Here is a 24849-nt window from a genome sequence, read left to right on the forward strand (position 1 = left end):
TCTCTCTCTCTCTCTCTCTCTCGCTCTCTCTCTCTTTTGAGACAGGGTTTCCCTGTGGCTTTGGAGGCTGTCCTGGAACTAGCTCTTGTAGACCAGGCTGGTCCCGAACTCACAGAGATCAGCCTCCCTCTGTCTCCCGAGTGCTGGGATTAAAGGCGAGCACCACCACCGCCCGGCTAGCATGCTTCTCTAAAAGGCACACCCCCAGGGCTGTGGTAAATAACCCTTCCAATCACCCTGAATATTGCCTGCAGAGGCAAAGAGCACGGGAAGACCTTTGGATAATTTTGAGAGTTCTTCTTGACTTTCGAGTCTTTTTCTTTCAAACTGATTCAAACATTGGTCTCTACTCAGGTTCAGTTGATGGAGGCAGAAACACTAATGGGGATGTGGCAATCCTTTCCCTTGTTTTAGAGAGTAGATGTGTCTTATACTTGAGAAATTCTGGCATTCCATGAGCTGACAACCTACAATTCTAAAAAGATTATTATTATTATTATTATTATTATTATTATTATTATTATTTTATTGTTATTATTATTATAAGTTGGAAAAGAACTTCATTTGTTCCGTGTCCTCTCAGAACTTCTGAAACTATGTGTTGGTGCTGGCAGCCTTGGTGACCCTCAGCATATTGAAATACAGTGTCTTGCTCAGGACCATGTACTTTCCCACAGGGACAATGTAGACAATCTGTACATCCCTGAAACAGGGGAAAGGTGCACAGACATGTTTTTTTTTTTTTTTTTTTTTTTCCCGAGACAGGGTTTCTCTGTGGCTTTGGAGGCTGTCCTGGAACTAGATCTTGTAGACCAAGCTGGTCTGGAATTCACAGAGATCCGCCTGCCTCTGCCTCCTGAGTGCGGGGATTAAAGGCATGTGCCACCACTGCCTAGCTGTACTTCTTAAAGCAATTGTACTTCCAGACACAGTGGAGATGGTCCCAACAGATGACAATGCTCCCGCATCTTCATCTTGGTCACAACACCAGACAGGATTTGACCTTAGATGGAGACATTACCAGTGAAAGGCATTTATCGTCTATGTAGGTGCCCTCAGTGGCCTTCTTGAAGCCTAGATTGATGTTTTTGTAGTATCAGAGGAGTTTCCCTTTACCTGTTTCTCCCAGTAGAACCCACTTCCTGTTTTGAAAGATTATGCACAGCTTTTGGTAAGCACGCTTGGTCTGCCATCTTTCCAGCAATCTGAAGAAAAATGTATTATTGATTTGGTTTCTTTATGGACCTCTTACAGTTGTACTGAAACTACAATTTGATGGTGCCTGAGTGACATGCGACCTGGTTAGAATCTGAAAAGTTAGTATCCTCTAGAAAACGTTCATGAGAAGAATGGTTAAGGACCAATAGCTTCATCTGACATATCAGGTGCCACCAAATTGTGTAAGGATCTTTTTGGAATAGTTAACACATATATGATGCCCATGTGCCAAGCCCTGGAGCAAATGCATAAGCTCATTAAGTCATCATAGAAATCCCACTGCAGAGACTAGAGAGACCAAACCATTGTCCCATCACACTGTTCTCAAAGTCTCCACTGGAAGAGGAAGCCAGTTAGGCAGTATGAGGACTGGCCCTTGCTCTTCACTGAGAAATGGAATTGTGTACCTGTGATACTGTCACACCCTTGTCCAACTATCCTCTCCCTTTAATTACTTGTAAGTATGTGTTATAGAGAGAGTACTGTTGAGTGTTTCCTTCTGCCATGACAACCAACACCATTTTTATTTAAGCATGTGTGGTTTGGCCTGCAATGTAGAGGAAGGGATGGGATGGATGCAATTGTCCAGCTGGAGTTGGGATACTGAGTTTTTCTTGTGCTCCTCTCTGGGAGAGCTGAGGACAGCTCTCTGGCCTTTGGGTGGCTTGGGCATACAGAAGCCAGCCAGGTATCTTCTCTAGTTTCATGTTGGGGGTCTCGATGATTCCATGGCACAAGACTTGAGAGATTTGGACAGGGAGTGTTAAAGACAAGAGGAGGCAGGGAAGAATGCTAAACCAAGCAATGCATTTCATAAAAATGTCTTTACCTCTATTTTCTGCTGACAAATCCATCTCCCTGCTGAAGAAGAGTTGTATGAAGTTGACAAAAATTTTATTTGGGTAACAGAAACTTCTTTTGCCCTCAAAGGATAGTTTGTATTTAAGGACAACTAGAAAGCAAGAGAGAAAGAAGCAATTCTGACTTGATACCTAGATGAACAGGACTTTCCTACAAGCATTAACAACAGATTAAAGAGAATGTTGAATCAGGGATTATTAGTTTATGTCTTTCAAAATATATAGATTTTCTATATCCTTTTGACTTTAAAAAGATGAGATATGGATTATCTTCTAACAGTGGGTAAGTGTAGGGAGAGTGATAATGCATCTCTTTTAAGTGTTATCACATAACAGTCTTTTTAATTTTTGAATCCATTTTATTCAAAATAAAACATAGTTCTGGAAAAAGCTATCATTAAAATGAAGGGGTTTTGTTTGCTTGCTTTTTTTTTGTTTTTTTGAGACAGGGTTTCTCTGTGTAGCTCTAGCTGTCTTGGAACTTGCTCTGTAGGCCAGGCTGTCCTGAAACTCAGAGATCTGCCTGCTTCTGCCTGGGATTAAAGGCGTTCGCCACCACTGCCTGGCATTTTTGTTTTTGTTTTAAGGTTTGTAAATTATGTTGTGCTGCAAATCTTTAAACTTAATTCTTTTCACTTGTGTGTGTGTGGGGGGGGGAGAATGGGCATGCCTGTGAGTGACTGGGTTCGGAGGACATCAAAGGACAACTCCTCCTACCATGTCATTCTGGGGATTGAATTCAGGGCTTTGCAGTAACCACCTTTACTGGATAAATCATCTTGCCGCCCTCTGCTGCCAAAAAGCCCTGACTGAATGCAAAGCTCTGACTTCTTTATCTGGTTTCTGACTTTCCAGATAGGATCTCACTATGTAGCCCGTTGGCCTCAAGCTCCCAATCATCCTCCCCCAGTATGCAAGCCCCAAGCACAGCTGCCACATCCAGGAGAATTGCTCTTTCATGTTTTCTTTGGGAAAGAGTTGTTTATGATCTTGGACATTAATGAGAATGAAAAGTTGTGAGTTATTAAAATCCATATAAATTTCCAGGTGATGAAAGCCAAATATTATACTGAGGTCTATGGACATCTCATCAATATTTGCAACGAAACCTGTTGTTATTGGAGTGGCTTCATCACAATTGGGTTATCAGCTGTAGGTGTTCCTAAGATAGTGCCTATACCCTGAAAGACATCTTCCTCTTCTAATGCATGGCCCAGGCCTTTTGTCTCCCAAGCTGCTTCCAGGGAAGGCATAAATGGACAGGTGCACTGGGCACACACACTTTGGAGACAATGTTGGGGAGCCTGCCTGAGCTTGAATTCTGAAAAGAATTGGAAGCTGCATGCTTTGGGGTTGCCTCTTTCTCCTGTTCTTTTTCCTCAGAACTCCTGATTGGCAGCAAAGCTACTCTTTCTTGGTCCCATTTCTGCACATGTCCCCGCCCCATCTTAAATGCTTTCTTTCCAGTTCTCTCATCTGATTTTTCCTTTTCTTCCCCATGAATTCACCTGGAATCTCTTTTTTCCCTCCTCTAATCACATTGCTAATCTATAACATGAAGCAAATGACAGGAGTCTAAACAACAATTCTCTGCTGTCTGTGAGAGGGGAACATCATTTCACCTGCATCACTAGCGTCATTATTTGACACTCTTTGTACTCTGTGATGGGGCTGAAATATAGAGGAGAGATGACTGTCTACAGCTGGCTCCAAGAGAAAGTGAAGATCCCCTTCCCCCTTCACACACCCACATACACCCAACTAATCAAGTCGCATGCCTATCAGAGGGTGTGGCCAGAGGTGGTTATCAAGGAGACAGTCCAATGCTCAGAGTCCAGAGGGGAATTAGGCAAACAAGTCCCCACAGTACAGTGAGATAGGATAAGGGCTGATGTGAACTGATTCTGGAGTTTGAGGGCTGGGAAGGCAAGCAAATAGCATTGTGCTGAGAGGGTGGAGGCCTCAGAAAGGAGCTGACCTTTAACAAAAGATTTGGAACACACAGGGTGAATCCTCTGACAGTGGAAACAGGCATTCAGAAACCACCTGGTGAAGCAGAGGCAAAAGGCATGTCTAGGAAACAGTGTATTTAGGGGTGGCAGGAGACACAGCTTGAAGGTCCAGCAAAGGATAGCACCCCAAGTGCCTCCAGCTGCTTAGCAGTGTGGGTGTTATCCTGCAGGTCAGGAGGGGGACTGGAAGAGTTATAAATACCCAAAGTGCAATGACAATTGTGTGGCCTTGAGAGGAAACTCTGGTGAGCAATTAGGAGGAAAATTGGAGGTGAGCTGATTAGCAGTCCAGGAAGAGGATGAAGTGAGCATAAATAAGAGAAGGAAAAGCCAGCAACAAACACAAGGAGTGTCTGGAAGCTGCACTTGGTTTCAGAGCTCCACTGTATATTGGGTGGAGGAACACTGGAAAAGAAGGCACCAAAGATAACTTTACAAGCTTGTTTTCAAAAGCTATTGTATTGAGTTTCCAAATAAATGCATAACAATATCACTGACCAAAATGTGCGTGTAAGTCAAAGAGTGAGTTTAAGAAGGGAAAGTTCATGTGTTCAGTTGGGCACTTTCCCTTTGGGATGCTTGCTGGGCGTCAGTCTGCACTGGGAAATGGTGGCACGAAACCGACAAAAGGAAGCCAGAGTTGGAAATGATTGAGTATTGGTCATAGCTGGAGCCAAAGATTTGAGGGCCCAGGGGACATGCATAAGGTAAAAAAAGAAAACCTAGGTTGGAACCTTGTCAGGGTAAAGAGTAAGCAGAGGGTTGAAAAGACATGAAAGTAGGAAGAGATAGGGAGAGGAGAAGGCTGGTGTCATCACATCAAAGGGACAGGAGTGGACAACAATGGCAGAGGCTTAAGGGTGGCCGAGGAAGATAAGGAATGTAAATGGGAGGAGGACTCTGGAATCTGCAGGTAATCAGAGCACAACCTTCAGGTAGGAGGCAGCTGTGTTACCAAAAGGATGAGGTCTTTAGAGCCCTCTACACCCAAAAATTATTGAGAATGCCAAATATTTTGGTTATGTGTGTCAAAACTATTTGTTATATGTGTTAACTACATTAGAAATTAACATGGGTATGTTTTAAAAATAGCTACTTGTTTGTTCTTTAAAAGTACTAAATCTGGGTCTGAAGTGATGGCTCAGGGGTTAAGAGCACTCACGGCTTTTTGGAGAGTTCTTTTCCCAAATTCCATATCCAGTGGCTCATAACTGCCTACAACTCCAGTTCCAGGGGATCTAACACTTGTGGGCTCTACGTGCACTCAAGAACACCCCCACCCTCCTACCCACACACTCACATACACATAATTAAAAATAATAAAATCTTCCCTGGCGTTGGTGGCACACGCCTTTAATCCCAGCACTGGGGAGACAGAGGCAGATGGATCTCTGTGAGTTCGAGGCCAGCCTGGTCTCCAGAGCGACTGCCAGGATAGGCTCCAAAGCCACACAGAGAAACCCTGTCTCGAAATAGTAAAATCTTAAAAATAGAAAATGTGCATGTATTAAAGTTCTTGATGTAAAAGCACAGGGACCAAGTTCAAATCTCCAGAATGCACAGGAAAAATTGCGTGTGACTTCACACTTTTGTCCCCCAGTGCTGTAGAGGAAGGATAGCATAGGAAAAACTGTGTGACTTCATACCAGTGTTGTGGAGGAAGGGCTACATCAAGAGTGTTGCTGAGGCTTGCGGGCCACCAGCCCATGTCTAGGTTCAGCAGGAGACCTTGTTTTAAAGGAATAAAGCAGAGAATGGTTACTAGGGCAGACCATGTCTCCTCTGTGAAGGCACATAAAAGCAGGAACACCTATACACATGTGTGCACACATAACACACTTACACAGGCAAACACATAAAAATAGCAAGTACATTTTAGTCAACAAAAATACCATTTTTAAGTAAAAAGTAACTATTTCCCAATTAGTACTTAAGATTACACAGTCCAATTTATAACAATTAAATTGCCAATCTATGTAAGACAGTTGTGTGTCAGCCTTTCTCCTGCTGTGAAAACTCGGGCATGCACCTGAATGTCACTGTCTGTCTTCTTCTCATAGGAAAACACTCAAAGTAAGCATCCTGCTCCACAGTACACTGCAGAATCAGAGCTTGTGTGTAATTTATAATAGCAACTAGCTGCCATGTACCAGAAGTTAGGAGATTCGTGTAAGTACACTGTTTTCAATCTCATTACCGAAGTATGAGTTGTGTCTTCTCACTACAACATTAGGATGAAGATGAAAATGCCCCATTTTCATTTTTAACAGCTTTCTGGTCTTATAGCTATCAGGTATGACAGGACTTCATGTAGCTTAGACTGGTCTCAAATGCACTATATACCTGATAACCTTGAATTTCTTCTTCAACCTCCCAGGAGTGTGAGGTTTAAAACCTGAGCCAAGACAGCCAGTTTGTGGAGACCTAGGGATTGAAGTAGACCCTTGTGATATAGACAAGTAGCCTACTAACCTAGGTACATCCTGAGCTCAGCACCAGACATAGTCTTGAACTTTCTAGGCAGAGTTAAAAGGATACATCAGTATAGTATTTAAAGTCTGTCTCTGTAAAGAAAGCTGAGGCCTAGACATGATAACAAGGTTCATTTAGCTCCTGGGGTATCAGTTGGACTGGAATTTACATATGAAGAATTCTTTTTACAGATTTTTGAGATAGTGCACCATTTCTTCTATGGTGTGTTTACTGTTGTCTACATCCTTTCTCTTTCTTCCTGAAATTAGGAGATAAGATGGTGAGAGGATCATCTAGTTTTCCTCCTGCCTCCCATCAGCATGTCTCACCCGAAGTCACCCCAATAGAGAAGTCAAGACCATCCCAGATGCTCACATACTCAGCATTCTCTCCTGGACAACGAAGACCAGAGGGATCTATTGGGGGGTGTTTAAAACAATACATCAGCATACACTAATTAGAATGGTTAAAATCAGACTGATAGTGCCCAGTGTTGACAAGAATATGGAGACACAAATCTTGATGCATTTATGATGGAAATGGAAAATGGTATAGCCACTTTGGAAAACAATTTATTTTTATTTTTATTTTAAATGTATTTTCCCCGTATGTTTATATGTGTGTCACATGTATACAGTGCCTGATGAGACCTCAAGAGGTTGTGGATTGCTAGAATGTGAGCCTACATGAGGCTGCTGGGAGCTAAACCCAGGTCTTGAAGAACAGCAAATGTTCCTAACCACTGAACCATCTCTCCAGCCCCAGAGACACCTTCTCTTAAAGTTAAACACGCACATAAACACACAGAATAGGAATTCATCCCAAGAGAAGTGAGAAACACATCAACACAGACTTGTTCACAGACATTCACAGCAGCTTCACTCATAGTAGGCTCAAACTAGAACACATCCAAAAGTTTCTTATTTAAAATAAAAAATGGACTCTGCATATTCTTCAAGAAAATACATTACTTGGAAATAAAAAGGAAAGATCAATACTTGAAGTAATAGATGACTCTCAAAAACATCATGCTAAGTGAAAAAGCCAGATATAAAATGGTATATAATCTATGATAACATTTATGTGAGCTTAACATACACATGTATGCACTCACATGCATACAATGCGGGATACCTCCCTATGAGCTGTTGGCTGGATTGGCTCCAGAGGCCCCTCAAACATAACAAGCTATTGAAGATGTTCTTGGTTGTCCACCAAAATAAGATCATAAGAACTCATTGCTGAAGACACCACACACTTGGTTTATAGAACACTGAGACATTTGAGCTGGAGGTTTCCCCGCTGCTGGCTAGCTTTTGCAATCCTAGAAGCTGCTATGTAGGATGCTGGAGAGGTAAGTCATCAAAGCTCTCCCCAAGCTATATACACCATAAGCTACAGTAATAACCTGCTTGACAAGATATGCCTGCCCACACAACAGTAGCATGACTGTTGTTGGTGTAACCAACAGCTCTCTTCTTGGATTTGAACCTGGCTCTGCAGGAGGGAACTCATTCCTTGTACTGTAAACCTAGTCAAGAACAGGTGTCTGAGGAAGTCTTAAGTCTTAGGGGAGAACTTGCTGCCGTCACATTGTTAAGTGCACATGGTATCAAACTTCTTCTAAATCTTGTCTTTACACCCATAAATTATTGCTACTCTCAGTTTTTGTCAGAGAAACTTCTGCGTGTGGCAGGCAGTAATTGGTATGGCTCACAACTGATCAAAATGAGAAGAGTGGGTTATTGTGGAGTGATTGGCCCTAAATGGGACATCTGTTTTACACATTTTCTCCCCCAATGCTTAGGTATCACTGGGAGAACATACAGAAAGAACATAAGAGCCAGGGAGGATTGCTGTGAAACAGTGTCATTGCTCTCATAAACTCACTGAAGTTGTAGTTATCTGCAGGATAGGGCCCACCACCATTTCATCATACACAGGGGAGGGGCTAATGAGGCTCCATTTCTCACTGAGAGGGAATGGGCAGTTAACCGATACTGGAGAAAAGAGGTCCCAGTTTTCCTTTGTGTAGCCATTGACAAATTGCCAGTGTTCCAGTAAACATGTCCCAACTCATGGACATGGTCATGCAAGCAGTCATAATTAAATGCAAAGTATAAATAAGCCAGCTTGTATTTATCCATGCCTCCATCAATGAACATAAGGCCCTTGTGACTTGGGTAGGAATATCCCTGAAGCTACAGATAGCTTAGAAGATATTCTCATTTTAACATTGTCTCCCAACTCACAAACAGTTGTCCTTTCAATTTAGAATTTTCTTTCAGTGTTGTTTTATGGTTTTTATTATACCTGAGAGTTTGTTATTCTAAATGGAATCATTTTCCTAATTTTATTTATGAACCCGTGTTTATTTTTAACAGCGGCAAGCTCAATATATGACCTTCATTTCTAGCTCATATAAAGAAAAAAGAAAATCGGAGTTCATGCTGAGGCTTTTGTGTCTGGCTGGAGAATAAAGCTACAAATTTGATTCAAATTCTTCTAGAGACCTCAGGTGGTAGATAACACATCCTTTTGGCACATTCTCATTGTACATAGTACTGGATTTCATAAAGACATTTTCATACAAATATATAATGCACTTTGACTATGCCTCACTGTGATGCCCTCATCTTCTTCCCCCTTCCTCCTAGACATACTTCTTAAGTCCCCACATCTAACATTAGCAGATGCAGAAACAGGAACACACTAACATGCTGGTAGCTTCCTGGAAGTGCTATGGAAATGCTACAGAAGCCAGCAAAGTCATGAAACCATAGGCAACATTGCAACTACCACATTGCTCACAGGCATGGTCCAGACATCTCAGGCAAAAGTCATCTCTGCTTGTTTCTATCTGTTCATCTTCAAAATGAAAATGATAACCATCTATAAAGGGAATGCAGATCAGACTGCACTCCGACAGCACTCAATCTACTGTCACACAAAAGAAAATATAAAAACTCGTGGGGTGGAGGTAGGGTCTGTGGATGAGAACATGCTCAGTGTGACAAAGGCCCTAATTCGATCTCCAGCATTGTCAGAACACAAGAAAATCTAAGAAATTCAGCTTATGTTTAATTATGTCACACTTGAAATTTTGCTGTTGTTTATGCTTTATAAGCATACCTGCTGTAGTACTATAGTAGTATATTTGCATACTGTATATTAAATTAGCAGTCACAACTTCTTAGTTTGTGTTTAAACAACTTATTTGATTATTTTGTTTTTGTGTGTATACATGTATGCATGAAATAAAAGGGGTGAGCATGTTTCCTGGCACACACGTGAAGGTCATAGGATGATTCTATAGAGCTGTTTTTTCTCCTTCTACCTTTACAGGGGTTCGGGCAATCAAAATTGAATCTCTGGGTGGCACGCATCTCTGCCCACTGACCCAGCTCACAGTCTCTTGATTATTTTAACAGGTGAAAGCTATTGGATTAACTCATCACTTGGCACAGAGAAATTAGTTTCTCAGGGAATGTTAGTTACCATCAACATGATATTTATGGAGTTGGAGTCAAGTTTGATGACAGGGTCCATGTTTTATGTAAGATATACACACTTGCATACAAGCCATAACATCACTATAATGAGTCTCAAAGTATTACACCGTTTTTGTTTCTTTTTTCTGCTGCTGTTAATGAGATCATGGAGCACACTAGAGTGAAAGGTCAAAATCCAAGTGACTCAAAACCATCAAGCCAGCCATAGCACCAGTGTTTTTACTACTATCATTTAAACGTATGGAGAAATATTAAAGTCCGAGACAGAGAAGAGCAGTAAGCAACCTGAAAAGTGTGTGTGTACTGTTGAGCTCCAATTAAGTTGTCCAGATCCCGCTTGGTTTTCTTCTGTCTTTTCTTTTCTCAACCCCAGGGCTTCACACATGGCAGGCTACCACTTCATGCCTGAGCCGCCCTCGAGTCCTGCCCGTGGTAAGCCCCAACACGCACCGCACCGAAGCATGGGACCTCTGAACTGTGGGAATTCCAACATCTCTGAATTCCTCCAATTACTTGGGTCCAGGATTCAGGCGCCTAATGTGGGCCAGGCTCTCACCAGGCCCGCTTCCCTGCCATTCTTTGCAAGAACTGTGTGTACGGCATCAGACTTACTTTCCCAGAAGTGCTTCTGGGACCAGAGTCCACACAAAAGGGCTGTTAAATGTGCTTTCCTCCCTTTTGGCTCAGCTGGCTCCTGAGCCTCAGGTCACACACAGCTCACAGTTCCTATGAACTTTTCCCAGAGGATCCCTGGGCTCCTGCAGGAGCCAGGCCGTCCCTGGGGCAGGAAGTTCTGTTTACTCTGTCTTGGAGCCAGGTGCTCATCCATAAAAGGGAAAAGAGTCCTTTAGGAAAAGGGCTGGGTGCTTGGAAACTCTTTAAAAGTGAAAGCTTCACGGCTGCTGTCAGTTGTTCTGCACTTTGGCTTGATACAGTTTTTCTGTACACAAAAGCTCAGGCTGTGGAGATAGGCTAAACAGAACATCTGAAAACCAACATCGAATAAGCAGAAAATATGGAGAGAATGAGAATTCTCAACACTACACATCCAGGCCAAATTACTGGGGTTTATTTGTTTGCTTTGCTTTGTTTTGTTTTCTTAGATATAGAGATTGCACACAGACCTTAGGTGTCTTTCCTCATACACACACACACACACACACACACTGTGTATACATATATATATATATATATATATTATATATATATATATATACATATATATATGTAGTTTTTTTTCATTTATGTTAGTCCATGTGTGTAGAAGTGTGTACACAGGCATAGTGCTATTGTGGAGGTCAGAGGACAACTTTTCAGGAGTCAGGTTTCTCTCCCATGAGTTCTGGTGAGCAAGCTCATCAGGCTGGATTAGCAAGTGAGGTTCTTTACCAGCTGAGCCATCTCTCTAGCCCCAAACATCTGTTTTGTTAGCCTTCTGGAGCACAATTCCCAAGGAACACACTGGTATGTCAACTCAAGGTACTTTGGATAAGAAAGAAGGATCATGTAAACTTTGGAATATCACGACCTTTGGGTCTATGGATGGTTGCCTCCAAGTTTCCACATGGGTGTCTAACAAGAAAGCTCTCCTTCATCTGTGTTGGAGACATATGTGGAGAGGCAGGAAAAGAGTGTCACACAGGGGCAGAGGTTGGGGTTTGAGGGGGGCTTTAGGAACCGGTACTCACAGAGGGTTCAGTCATAAAGGGCAATGTTATTTAATCATAATATAAACTATTAGAAATTTCATTATTTAATGGTAATTGAACAGTTATTGGAAATTGTTGCCAGGCTCTGGGTTAGGGACTTTGCATAGCCAAACTCATTTTACCTTCATGATAACCTTATCAGTTTGCTGTAATAATTTCCAGTATATGGATGGCATCTACATGTTAAAGAACTTACTCAAAGTCATGAAAAATAGTGATACTGGGATAGGAACCCTGGGTAGTGAGCCACCAGTACCCTGGGCATTTTATTTTACCTCCACTTGTACTCTGTGACGTTTGCATTCTAAACATTTGAAATGCATTCACATTTTAAATATGAACAACACAAATAATTTGACAACTGAATGAACCTTTGAGGGGCTGAGAACATAGCTTAGTGGATAATGTGCTGACTACACAAGCATAAGGACCTGAGTTCAATGCCCAGCATCCTTGCAAAAAGCCTGGCATGGAGACATGTGCTGGAAACCCATTGCTAGAGAAAAACAAGCAGATAACCAGGGTTCCCTGGCCAGGGACAGCACCTGGGGAAGCTGGGAAGTGCTGGTATATAGTTCTAGAAGTTTAGAAGTCACTGATAACCTTAATAAAACCATCTTGAAATAGGATGTGAATGGGTTAGATGGTGAAAAAATGAGGCGACAACTCACTTGATAAATTGTATTATGAGGAGCAGCAATTGACAGGCCAATGGCCAGGGGATTGTGTCTAGAAGGATCATTTTATCACTGCTGTGTAGCTGTGGATTATCATTAAAATGATAGAGACATTGAACGTTTATAGCCTGGAAGGAGAGGGGGCAGTTAGTGGAGACAGGAGAAGGAATGGTGGAGATCATGGGAGAGACTCCCTTCACAACCAGATTTCTCGCATGGAGTCTGTGGATTGTTTCTTCCTTTATATTCCAGAGCTGTCTCTCTCATCTCACTGCAGTATGGACTTTTTTCACCAGTGACTCCCGAATTGCTGGAACCACAAGGCTACTTCTCACAGTGACATGTGAAGACAACCCAACAGCAGGAGGTGAGACATAAGAAGATGAATTGCAAAGATGTTTAAAAAGCTTTGTCAAAGGACAGGATAGTAGGTAGACAAGAGGAGCACGGTACACTGGGGGCTGATGTTGGAGCATTGGCAGTAATCCCAGTCTGGCTTGCTGGGCTGTCCATCGGAAGACCTCAGCAGCCTGGTATCTGACAAGATGGAGAGTATATTGGATCATTTGGATTTAAAGCTTGCCAGGTATAGCAAGAGAATGGAACTTGGAATGTGTACAAGGTTCTCATCATGGGCCACAGAATCCAACCTGCACATCAGAACAAGCCATAGAGAAGGGCCTATAAATGGGAAAGAGTGATTGGGAAGGAGAGGGAAAATGGCCTAGAGAGAGGAAGGGTGGCTGGCTGATCTGAAGAAGCTGCAGGGACAGGCTCTGTCAGAGGAGGGTGTCTGAATCTGAGGATGGAGGCGAAGCCACTTTGAAAGATAATCTGCTTCAGACTTCAGTCTGCACCGTGAGAACAGGAAGTGAAGGCTAAGCAGAAAGAAGGGTCATTAGGCCAGGAGCTAAGAGATCACAGGGTCATGTGTGCCAAGAATAAAGGCAAATGTGAGAGCAAAGATGAATGAGGTTCCGAGTTTTCCAGGAGCTGTGGTAAGTGCCTTGCAGTGGGCTCAGCAGAGTGGCTCTTCCAGCTTCACTTATAGAGGGAGGGACAAGGAGGAAGATGACCTTGAACAGCCATCATGCTCAAAGTCATGAGCTAAATGTATGTTATTCACCAGTGCCATGAAGAAATAGAAAACACTGAAGTATATGGTAGCCTTGGAAAGACAATAATTGCCACAGTTGTAACAGCAGGGATGGGTGGATTAGTGAAGTTGCAAATAAATGAACCTAATACTTGTCAGAAATTTTTTTATGGACAGTTAAAAATAATAGAATTTTCTAATGGGCAGTAGTGGTACAATTTTTAATTGCAGCGCTCAGGAGGCAGAGGCAAGTGGATCTTTGAGTTGGAGGCCTGCCTTGACTACAGAGTGAGTTCCAGGACATCTAGGGCTACACAGAGAAACCCTGTCTCAAAAATAAAACAAAACAAACAACCAAAAGAATAATAGAATTTTAGAAAAAAACAGAAAAGTTAGTAGCAGCAATTAAGGCAAAAAAAGATAAATTTCACAATCTCAACAGGAACCAATTTGATTTGTTTTCTGTTGCTACAAAAGAATACAGGAGAGTGGGCAATTTATAAGGCAAAGCAGTTTATTTCACTCATGGTTCTACATGCTGGAAGTCCAAAGTTCTGCTTAAAGATGTGACTGGGTTTTTGTAGCAGCATTCTGTGGGCCAATTCTTCTGTTGGCAAGGCTTTATGCTTAGTATGTGGATGTTTTCGCCTGCATGTATGTAGTATTGCATGCCTAGAGCCCAAGGAGATCAGAAGAGGATGTTGGATCCTCTAAACTGGAGTTACAGGTGGTTGTAAGCCTTAAGTGGGTGCTACGAAATGAACCCAGGTCCTCTGGAAGAGCAGCCGGTGCCCTTAAGCACGGAGGCATCTCTCCATGTAGCTTTGTCTATTTAAGCAAAATTAAGTCACACAAAGCCAAGGCTGGCCTCTGATTCTGTCTTTCTGTTTTCCTTAAGAGCCACAGAGATGACTGCCACTTTGGTATGAGTGAGGAGCAGTTCAGTGACACTGGTCCTGATATTGTCACCCTCACCCTTACAGGTAGACTCTGAGACAGAAATTAGTGTTCCCAGGACAAGGTCAGCAGGTGTTAGAGGTAAGAGTCAACATCAAAGGCTTTATTTCCAGCCCCCCCCCATAAATGACAGTGGGACCTCCTGGAGAGGACTCCAGGCCATTCCTCTTTCTCTTCCTCTCCTCATAGCCTACATCAGCCACTAGCCATAGTCTTGTGCACTCTGCATGGGACAAAGCCCTTGACTGTGGCTGATCCTACACCTTCCGCCAGGCTCCAGCTTCTGCTGGTCTCAGTCCCAGATGAGTCCTCTCTAGAACAAGATACGAAAGGTTTGTCCTCTGTACTTCCCTGACATTCCTCATCCCTTATCTGCCTCTCCCAGCAACTCCCTACATCAGCTAGAACTGAATTGTCTTCTGTCCCTCTAGACAGCAAGCACTCATCACAGCTAGTCCTTTTCCATTCTCTGACACACCATCTCCAGCCTTGTGTCACAGCATCAGGACTCAGTGTCCTAAGCATGCTCTATCGTTCACATAACACTCACCACACTGAAATGTGACTCTGATCAGCCCCAGAAGATAGGGTGCTGTCCTGTCATTGCCTTGATCCTGATACCTGGCATAACTCCTAACATGTGTCAAACTAGGTACCCAATGCTTTTGGTTGCAATAAGTAGTGAAAAATGGAAACAATGTGATTCAAATAACCCTCAAAGTATATGAGAGCCAGCAACCTCCCAAAGTGTGGGAAAGCAAGTAACCCCTCCAAATATAAATACCCAAACTCCGCAAAATATATAGGACCCAATGATCTTCCAAATTTGTGAACCCAACTCCCACAAAGTACATGAGACCCAGTGACTACCAAAGTACATGAAAACAAATAACTTTTCAAAGTGTATAAACCCACCCCTTCAAAGTATACGGACCAAGTGACTCTTCTAAGCCTATGAAATTAAATGACTCCCAAAGTGGATGAAAATAAATGAGTCCCTGAAGTGTATCAACCCTAATCCCCTAAAGTGTGTGGGATTCAATGATCCCTGTATGTATATAGCACCCAAGGGCATCCCCATCATATGTGTGACCCAATGATATCTCAGAGTGTTTAAGGCCAACAACTCCCTGAAGTGTATGGAACCTAATTACCCTTCAAAATGCCGTTTGTTTCATCTCTGGGTAAATGAAGAACTCATCAAACATTGAGAGGATAGTGACCACAGAGATTTGGGTTCTTTACTTGTTCTAGCCCATGTTTGCTGAATCCCACTTTGTGCTCAAACCCCCACTCTACCAGAGCATAGTTTGCCTGTTTACAGCCAATCACCAGACAAGGAACTTTATTCTTAAAATATATGTACTCTGTGAAACAAATAAGAAATAAATAAAAGATCTTTAATCCTGACAGCTTCTGTATTAGCTATTTTGCTGCTGCTACTGCAATAAAATGTTGTGACCAAAGACAACTTAAGGACGAGGGAGTTTATTTTGACTTACAATACAGAAAGTACAGAGTCTATCACAGCAAGGAGACATGGCAGCAAGTGGCAGGCATGGCAACACAAAGCTGAGAGCTCTATCTTTAACAGAAAACACAAAGCAGAGACAGAAAACTACAAGTAGAGTGAGGTTATATAATCTCAAAGCCCATCCTGCCCCCTCCAAGGAAGGTTGAACCATCAAAACCTCCCCAAGCAGTTCCACCAACTGAAGCTAAGTATTCAAATGTTCCACCCTAACAAGGCCATTTCTCATCCAGACACCACAACCACCCACTATTTCTGGTTCCCTCTCACAAGGCAGTAAAGAGAAAAAAATAATTTTAAAAATTTAAAAAACTTAAAGTGTGTGAGGCTCTAAAACAGTAGACAGGCCAGCCTGCCTTTTTCTACTTCAGTGAGACGCTGTGAAGCAGTCCTAGTCATGAGAACTGGCCACTCATATTCAAGAATAAATCATTTCTTCATTGTAAATAGGTTAGTTTCTTTTCTGTTTAAAGTCAGAGGATTCAGCACATATGAATTAGATTGGTAAGAAAATAATCCATCAATGAGCATATCTCTGGGTGAGGGTGAGTGTGTGGGGCGAGTGGCCCAGCTCCATAGTGGCCCAGGACAGAACCAGGGGCACTCTGCCCTGAGCTCATTTTGACCAGGAGAAATTGGCTCAGGGGACAGAAGAGATGAGTGTCTGAGGCAAGTTCAAAGAACATATGAATGCAGCCAGTTTTGCTTTTGGTCCAACAAAAGAAGTTAAAGAAAAGTCTATTTTTTACTTTGGAGGCTTATAACTCCTAGACACATTTCTTATATAGTAAAATAGGTGTTTCCCTGACCTTTTTTAAGTCTGAAAAAGTTGTGATTTCTTAGTAAAGATTACTCAGCTAGGCCTTACCATAACACATGGAGAAAGGTTATTTTTAGCTTCACCTTTATGGCAGGGAAATATAGTCATGTGTGGAAAATGATTTCACTAAGTCACCCAGTGAATCACTAACAGGACCCAGAGGGACAAATTAGACTTCTTCAAGGTCCTGCTAATACTCGCAGGAAAAGAAAATTCTTTCAGTATCTTCTTGGTATCACAGTGGGGCACTGGGTGAAGGGTAGACGGTACAGAATACAGGAAGAGAAAGGGCCGGCAACAATCTGAGTGCATCACACACTTGTATGAAAATGGGTTTCATTATGAAACCCATGATTTTGCAGGCCTCTGAAGGTACTGCATACTCATGATGCAAAGACACATGCAAGCAAAACACTCATAAACATAAAATAAAAATGAAAAATATCTGACAAACACAAATGATAAAATAAAATAGCTCCTAGTTCTAGCTAAAGATTTTAAATAACTTGTAATTTCATAGGCCCCAAATTATTTTATTCAAATTTGAAATCCTCATTTTTCAAAATTTAATATTTATTTTACATCTTGAACACTAGACAAGGTCTTCTTATATAATCCTGGCTGACCTGGAACTCTCTACATAGACCAGACTGACTTCAAACTCACAGATCCACCTGTCTCTGCCTCCTGAGTGCTGGGATTAAAGGTGTGCATTAGCACACCCAGTCTGAAATCTCCAATTTTTATCACCACAAGCATAGCCATGAACAGTCAATAATTTTGCCTAATCATGTTAACTTAATGCTTTTTCTGTTGTTCTCAGTCTAAGGTTATAGTGGGCAGATTTGGGTGTTGAAATGCTCCCTTGGTTGGTGGATAGCTCTTTACATGACCAACTGTAGGATGCTCACTTTGTTAGCTATGAGGACACCAGTCGTGAATAATCAGAAAGGGCATTTGGAAAATTGCAAAGGATGACTTCATTTTCTGCTAGATTCTGTTTCAACATTGTCTTGTAACCGATGCTGAAAAAGCATGTCCTAAGTTCTCCAAAACCAGACTATGACCTACAACCATATCTCTCGCTCTCTCTGTCTCTCTCTGTCTCTCTCTGTCTCTGTCTCTGTCTCTCTCTCCCTCTGTCTCTCTGTGTCTGTGTGTGCACATGCATGTGAGTATGTGTATGTGCGTGTCAGATTCCCCAGAAGTAGAGTTTTTGAACTGAGAATAGAGCTAAAGTTCTCTGAAGGAGCAGTAAGCTCTCTTAACCACTAGACTCCACTTTGTGTTTGTAAAAGAAAATAACTGCTGGGAAGGGTGGACAGAGGCAGTTGGATCTTTTCAAGTTCACGGCCAACCAGAGACCCTACATGATGAGACCTTGTCTCGGAAAGAACGGGAGGGAAGGAGAGAGGGAGATGTGTTTCTTTCATGCAATATTATATACATACACATTTACATAAGTGTACATGCACATTTGAGTACATATATGCGTATATTAATATTTGTCATTGTTTTCTTTGGCCTTTTGAATCATGATCTCACTGTGTAACCCTGACTGGCTGGAAACTAGCCCTGTAGAACAGACTGACCTTAAACTTGTGGCAATCCTCCTGCCTCTTCCTCCTGAGTGCTGAGATTACAAGCATTCAAGGTTAAATTCTTTTTCTGGAAGAACTGGGAGGTCAACTCTCATGAAGATAACATGGGTTTCTATTTAATGAGAAGTTGCTAAGACACCTGGTTTAAGAAACCCTTCCCATTGGGTTAATATTGAGACACAGCCCTCTTTTGCCAGTGTCTCAGACAAAGAAATAAAGTGATTTACACAAGGACAAAACAATTTCAAATCAGAAAGTTCAACTTCTGAAGCAGTATGGGTGCCTGGATGGGGTAGTAATTTATTTATACCCCTTCCATAGGCATTTAGAGAAGGTGGCAGGAGTCAGGTGCTATGCTCAACAGCCAGGTTACAGACGCTAAATGGAAGGACTAAGTGTCTGGGACCAACTCACAGCCAAATTTGTGTCCAGAAAGTGCATACACATGGCATGAAACCTCCAGGGAAGGGTTCTTAGAGTTTATACTAAGGCATTTACCTGGTAATTTAGGAGTATAATAGGTACATTTCCCAAAACAATTAATATGAATCTGCAGGCTATTTATGTGTCCACAGATACGCTCTGAAACACAGAAAATGATTCAACTTTAAGACAATGTGCTTCAGGTACACTTTATCACAGTGTGCAGACCGACAACGTAGGTAGACCTACATTGATCTATGAACTTTTCTTTGACAACCAGGGAAACCCTACATGAAAAACTCAAAATGTATAGATAGCTTCTTGCATTAGAAAGAACAGGAATAGAAAGCACAGACTTTCCCCTCCCCCTTAACTGAGGACAAAGCTGTTTCTGTGGTCTTCCTAGCACAGTAGAAGCTAACCAGCATGCAGGATCCTAGTACTTCCCTGGAACTGCATTGCCAGGTGGCCACAGAGCACATAGTGAAGGGAGGACAACTTGAAGGAGTGAGTTCTCTCCTTTCACCGTGTGGGACTCAGAGACTGAATTTAGGTCATTATGGTTTGTGACAAGCTCCTTTACCTATTGAGCCATCTTGCCAGTCCCTGAAAATTTCAAGTTTCTTGGAGATCTGTTTACAAGATGTGTTCAATTTGAAAAAATCCACCAAGAAGTACCTTGAAGACATTGCACTAAGTGAAACAAATAAAACAAAATGGTGACTCTGCTTATAAGAGGTACTTAGGGGAGTCTCTGGCCTTCGTGAAGACAGAGGTGGAATGAGGGCACCACAATGAAGAGCGAGTGTTTAATGAAAACAGCTTCCATTTGGGAAGAAAAATACTTCTGAGAGGGTGGGCAGTAGTTACTGTATAACTGTGTGAACACACTTTACCCCAAAGAAATATGCACGCAAACACCAGGAAAGGGCATATTGTTGTTGGGTGTGTGTCTGTTACTCTGCTCTGGGAAGGTTAGAGAATGGTTCCTGGCTCTTCACCTCTCCAAAAGCAGAGAAACTAAGAGCAACAGCCTTGGTGACTGCACTTCTCGTTGTTTCTGTAGTGTCTGAAGCTGTTATTGTCTCCATGCTGACTGAGTGCCCACCTCCTCACCCAAGCTTCCTCTGCTCAAGCTGCTACCAGAGATGCACAGAGGCCTCGTTGACCACCAGGAGGCCTCCTCAGCTGAATGGTGTTTTTTGTTTTGTTTTGTTTTGTTTTTTTAATTTCCCTGACAACAGAAACAATACTTGTGAAACAAATTGTTTATTTTGAGAAAGAAAATGTCAAAAGATATCTATGCAAGATATTCTTGCTTTCTTCAACAAATGGTGTTGGCACAACTGGATGCTGACATGTAGAAGATTGAAGATAGATCCTTATCTACCACCACGTACTAAACTTAAATCGAAATGGATCCAAGACCTCCATATAAATCCAGCCACACTGAACCTCTTAGAAGAGAAAGTCGGAAATACCCTTGAATTGCTATAGGAGATTACTTCATGAATATAAACACTGAGATCAACAATTAATAAATGGGACTTCCTGAAACTGAGAAGCTTCTGTAAGGAAAAGGACACGGTCAGCAAGACAAAATGGCAGCCCACAGACTGGGGAAAGATTTTCACCAACCCCACATCTGACAGAGGGCTGATCTCCAAAATATACAAAGAACTCAAGAAGCTAGTCACCCAAATACCAAACAATCCAATTAGACAATTCTCAATAGAGGAATCTAAAATGGCTGAAAGACACATAAGAAAGTGTTCAACATCCTTAGCCATCAGGGAAATGCAAATCAAAACAACTCTGAGATACCATCTTACTCCTGTCAGAATGGCCAAAATCAAAAACACCAATGACAGTTTATGCTGGAGAGGATGTGGAGAAAGGGGAACACTTCTCCACTGCTGGTGGGAGTGCCAACTTGCACAGCCACTTTGTAAATCAGTATGGTGACTCCTCAAGAAAATGGGAATCATCTATTATCACAAGATCCAGCAATTCCACTCCTGGATATATACCCAAAGGATGCACATTCATACAACAAGGACATATGTTAAACTATGTTCATAGCAGCATTATTTGTAATAGCCAGAACCTGGAAGCAACCTAGATGCCCCTCAGCTGAAGAATGGATACAGAAAATGTGGTACATTTACACAATGGAGTATTACTCAGTGGAAAAACAAAACAAAACAAAAATGTAATCTTGAAATTCACAGGCAAATGGGTGGAATTGGAAGGAACCATCCTGAATGAGGTAACCCAGTCACATAATGACAAGCATGGTATGTACTCACTCATATATGGATATTAGACATAGAGCAAAGTACTATAGCCTACAATCCACACCACTAGAAAAACTAGGAAGCAAGGAGGACCTTAAGAGAGAAACACATGGTCCCTCAAAGGAGAGAAAAAGGATAAGAACTCCTGAGCAAATTGGGAGCATGGGGCAGGGAGAAGGGAGGGAGATAGGAAAAAAAGAAGGGAAGAAGAGGAGGAGGAGGGAGAACAAGAGGGATCAGAAAGACTGAGTCAAGGGAGGGGTAGAGGAGAGCAAGAAAAGAAATACCTTAATAGATGGATCCAGTATAGGTTTAAAGAGAAATCTGGCACTAGGGAAATACTCAGAGATCCACAAAGATCTTAGACCCCAACTAAGAATCTAGGCAGTAGTAGAGGCCGCCTTTTATGTCCTTCCCCTATAATGAGATTGATGACTAACTTAATTACCATCCTAGAGCCTTCATCCAGTAGCTGATGGAAGGAGAAGCAGGCAACCACAGCTAAGCACTGAGTCATACTCCTGGAATCCAGTTTCGGAGAGGGAGGAGGGATGAGCAAAGGAGTCAAGACCTTGCTGGAGAAACCCACAGAAACAGCTGACCTGACCTAGTGAGAGCACAGGGACCACAGTCGTAAACTTGGGGAATCAACATTGGACTGAACCAAGCTCTCTGAATGTGGGTGTCAGTTAAGAAGCCTGGGCAGTCTATGGGATCTCTAACAGTGGAACCAGTATGTATCCCTAGTGCACAAATGGACTTTGGGAGCCCATTTCCTATGGAGGGATACTATTTCAGCCCAGATACACAGAGGAGGGCCTAGGCCCTCCCCCAAATGATGTGACAGACTTCGAGGATTCCCCCCATGGAAGGCCTCGGGGAGTGTGGGGGGGTAGTAGGGGGCATGGGAGGATGGGAGGGAGAATGAATGGGGGGTTGATATGTAAAATAAAATTGATACTAAATAAAAAAAATTCTAAAAATATAACCACAAAAAGATATTCTTGCTGACTCATCATTCTCATTTACTTAAGGGCACACTACTGAGCTGCTTCTAATTGAAAAGAAAAGTGACTGCCTGAAATACTGAGTTTGAGTAAATATTCATAATTCCTTTTTGTTGTTATGGTTTTGGTTTTGGTTTTTGACACAGGGTCTCACTATGTAGGTCTGGATGCCCTTGATCTCATATGTAGACCAGGCTTGCATTAAACTCACAGAGATCCTCCTGCCTCTGCCTCCTAAGTGTTGGGATTAAGGTGTTTGCCACTACACCTGGCTAATCATTATACTTTTTTCCAAAAATTTCTGAGATACAATTTCTCAACCTGGATTTGAATTTGAGATTCCCTGCTTCAGCCTCTTGAATGCTGGAACCACAGGAGTGTGCCCCTAAGCCCCGTAAACACTTATGAACATTATGCAAAACCATCCTTTGGGCTTGAGCAATGTGACTGGATTAATTCCTTTAAATATTTTTAGATTTATTTACTTTTGGGGTATGTTTTGCATGCATGCATTTCTGTTCACCACATGTATGCCTGGTGCCCGTGGAGGTCAGAAGAAGGTGTTGGATCCCCTGGAACTGGATTACAGATAGCTGTGAGGCAACATATAGGTGCTGGGAACTGAACTTGGCTCCTCTATGAGAGCACTCAGTACTCTTAACCACTAAGGCTTTATTATTACTATGATCAAATAACTGATAAAGCAACTTAAGGGAGGAAGTTTTTAAGATTTACTTTTACTTATGTGTATCTGTGTCTGTGTGAGTCTATGCCAAATGTGGGTACCTTCAGAGGTCAAAGGTCAGATTCCCCTGTAGCTGGAGTTGTGAACTGCCTGACTTGGATTCTTGGAACCACTCTGGTCATTTAGAGGACCAGCAAGGGTTTTTAGCTAGAGTTGTCTCGCCAGCCTTGAGGGGAAAGTTTTATTTTGGCATGTGATTTGAGGGCATGCAGTCTATTATGGAACCCATAGAAGCAAGTGGCTTTATGGTGGCCAAAGCATGCCACTAGGCCCCCTCATATCTTAACAGATCAGGAAAGTAGAAGGACAAGAATGACATGTGTCTCTAGACCTACCCCATGACGTACTTCCTCTAACTAGGTCCTCCTGTCTGACATATCCAGTAGCCTCAGAACCTAGATTCAAATCTCATGATCCAGGCTATAGAAGTACTGTTAGACTCCAAAATCCAATTAGTACAAGTTCCAAAGTCCTAAAGTATTAATAATCTCAATTTGGTTCAGAAGTTCAAGGTCTCTTAGCTATAAAATAAAAAAGTAAACAAAACAACAACAAAAGCAGGGAGGAACAGGGCACACAAAGGAAGGATGTCACCAGGTGCAAGACTGAAGGCCAGCAGGAAAATCACCAAGTGCTGCAGTTCCACGTTTAATATCTGGGCTCCTATGGACATAAGGAACCCTGATCTTCCAGCATGTGATGACTATGGACTTTCTCAAGGTCCAGCTTCAGCTAGTGCCTGCATCCTCAGTAGAAGTCCCATAACTCTCAGTATCTTGTGACTTCCACAGCAACGCAGTCTTCATGCTTCATGCTCAGGCCACTCAGGAACGCCAGGCAGAAAGTACAACCCTTCTATACAGGGCCTGGAGGTAACAGATTTCTGGATCTTTGGCACAATCCTACACTAGTCTATAGCTCTTGCATTTTGAATACCCAAGAATCAATACCACTTAGGCAACCCCAAACTTTCCTGCCAACACAAGATGTAGGCTGGCCTTCTTAGACCACAGTTTAAACAGCCTCTTTACCTTTGAAGCTAAACCTAGAAAAACATTCTCCCAGGAGTGCGTCCAAAGCAAGATGTCCTGGAGGTTCTCCTGGTTTAGTCACTCTCCTTTCATTGTTTGCTGTTTATTCCCACATTCACTAATACAGTTTTAATAAATTATTTTAAAAACTCATGTGAGCAATCAAGCCCTGAACCCCAGGATCAATTCAAATTTTAGAGACTTCATAACTCAATTTTAGTCCTTGTAGTGTCCTTATGAATTAAATTCTACTCAAGAAAACAAAAACTTTATTCTCCATTGAAAGTTCATTCCTATACACTATAAAATAGTTAAATAAAATTTTTCTTTCTTTTGTCTTTTCAGACAGGGGCTCTTCCATACACTGGCTGTCCTGGAACTCACTATGTAGACAAAGCTAGCCTCAATCTGCCTACATCTGCTTCCTGGATCCTGGAATTCAAAGTGTGCACCACCACTAGGTTAATATAATTTTATAATTTTAAAGAGATAGTAAAGTAGAGGAAATCTGATAAATTCAATTCTGCTAAAAATGTCAAACAAAAACACCTTAGTGGTCTAAGTTATGGTCATAATCATGAAATTTTGGAAGACTTACAACACTGTGTACCCATTACACATACAGTGCAGAAAACATTGCCTTTTAAAAAACAAGTTAATTAGAAGATAAAAGTGCATTTTACAGGCTACAGTGCAATGTCCTGGTATAGCCATACATTGCATAATAATCCACTTGGGTTACTTACAGGAAAACATTTAGCATCTCTTTGTGATAAGAACATTAGGAATCTTTCCTGCAGGTGCTGATATAAAGTGACACTGTATTTCCAATGATGATAATCCCTGTGTAAAATAACACCAGCATTGCTGCCTCTGGCTGT

At 42.0% G+C, this 24849-nt stretch overlaps 1 pseudogene; it reads right to left on the reverse strand.

The window, feature by feature from the left end:
• Positions 1–579: 579 nt before the first annotated feature.
• Positions 580–23277, reverse strand: LOC100754710 (annotated as a pseudogene).
• Positions 23278–24849: the final 1572 nt, after the last annotated feature.

Source organism: Cricetulus griseus, chromosome 2, assembly GCF_003668045.3.
Source record: "Cricetulus griseus strain 17A/GY chromosome 2, alternate assembly CriGri-PICRH-1.0, whole genome shotgun sequence".
Taxonomy (NCBI): domain Eukaryota; kingdom Metazoa; phylum Chordata; class Mammalia; order Rodentia; family Cricetidae; genus Cricetulus; species Cricetulus griseus.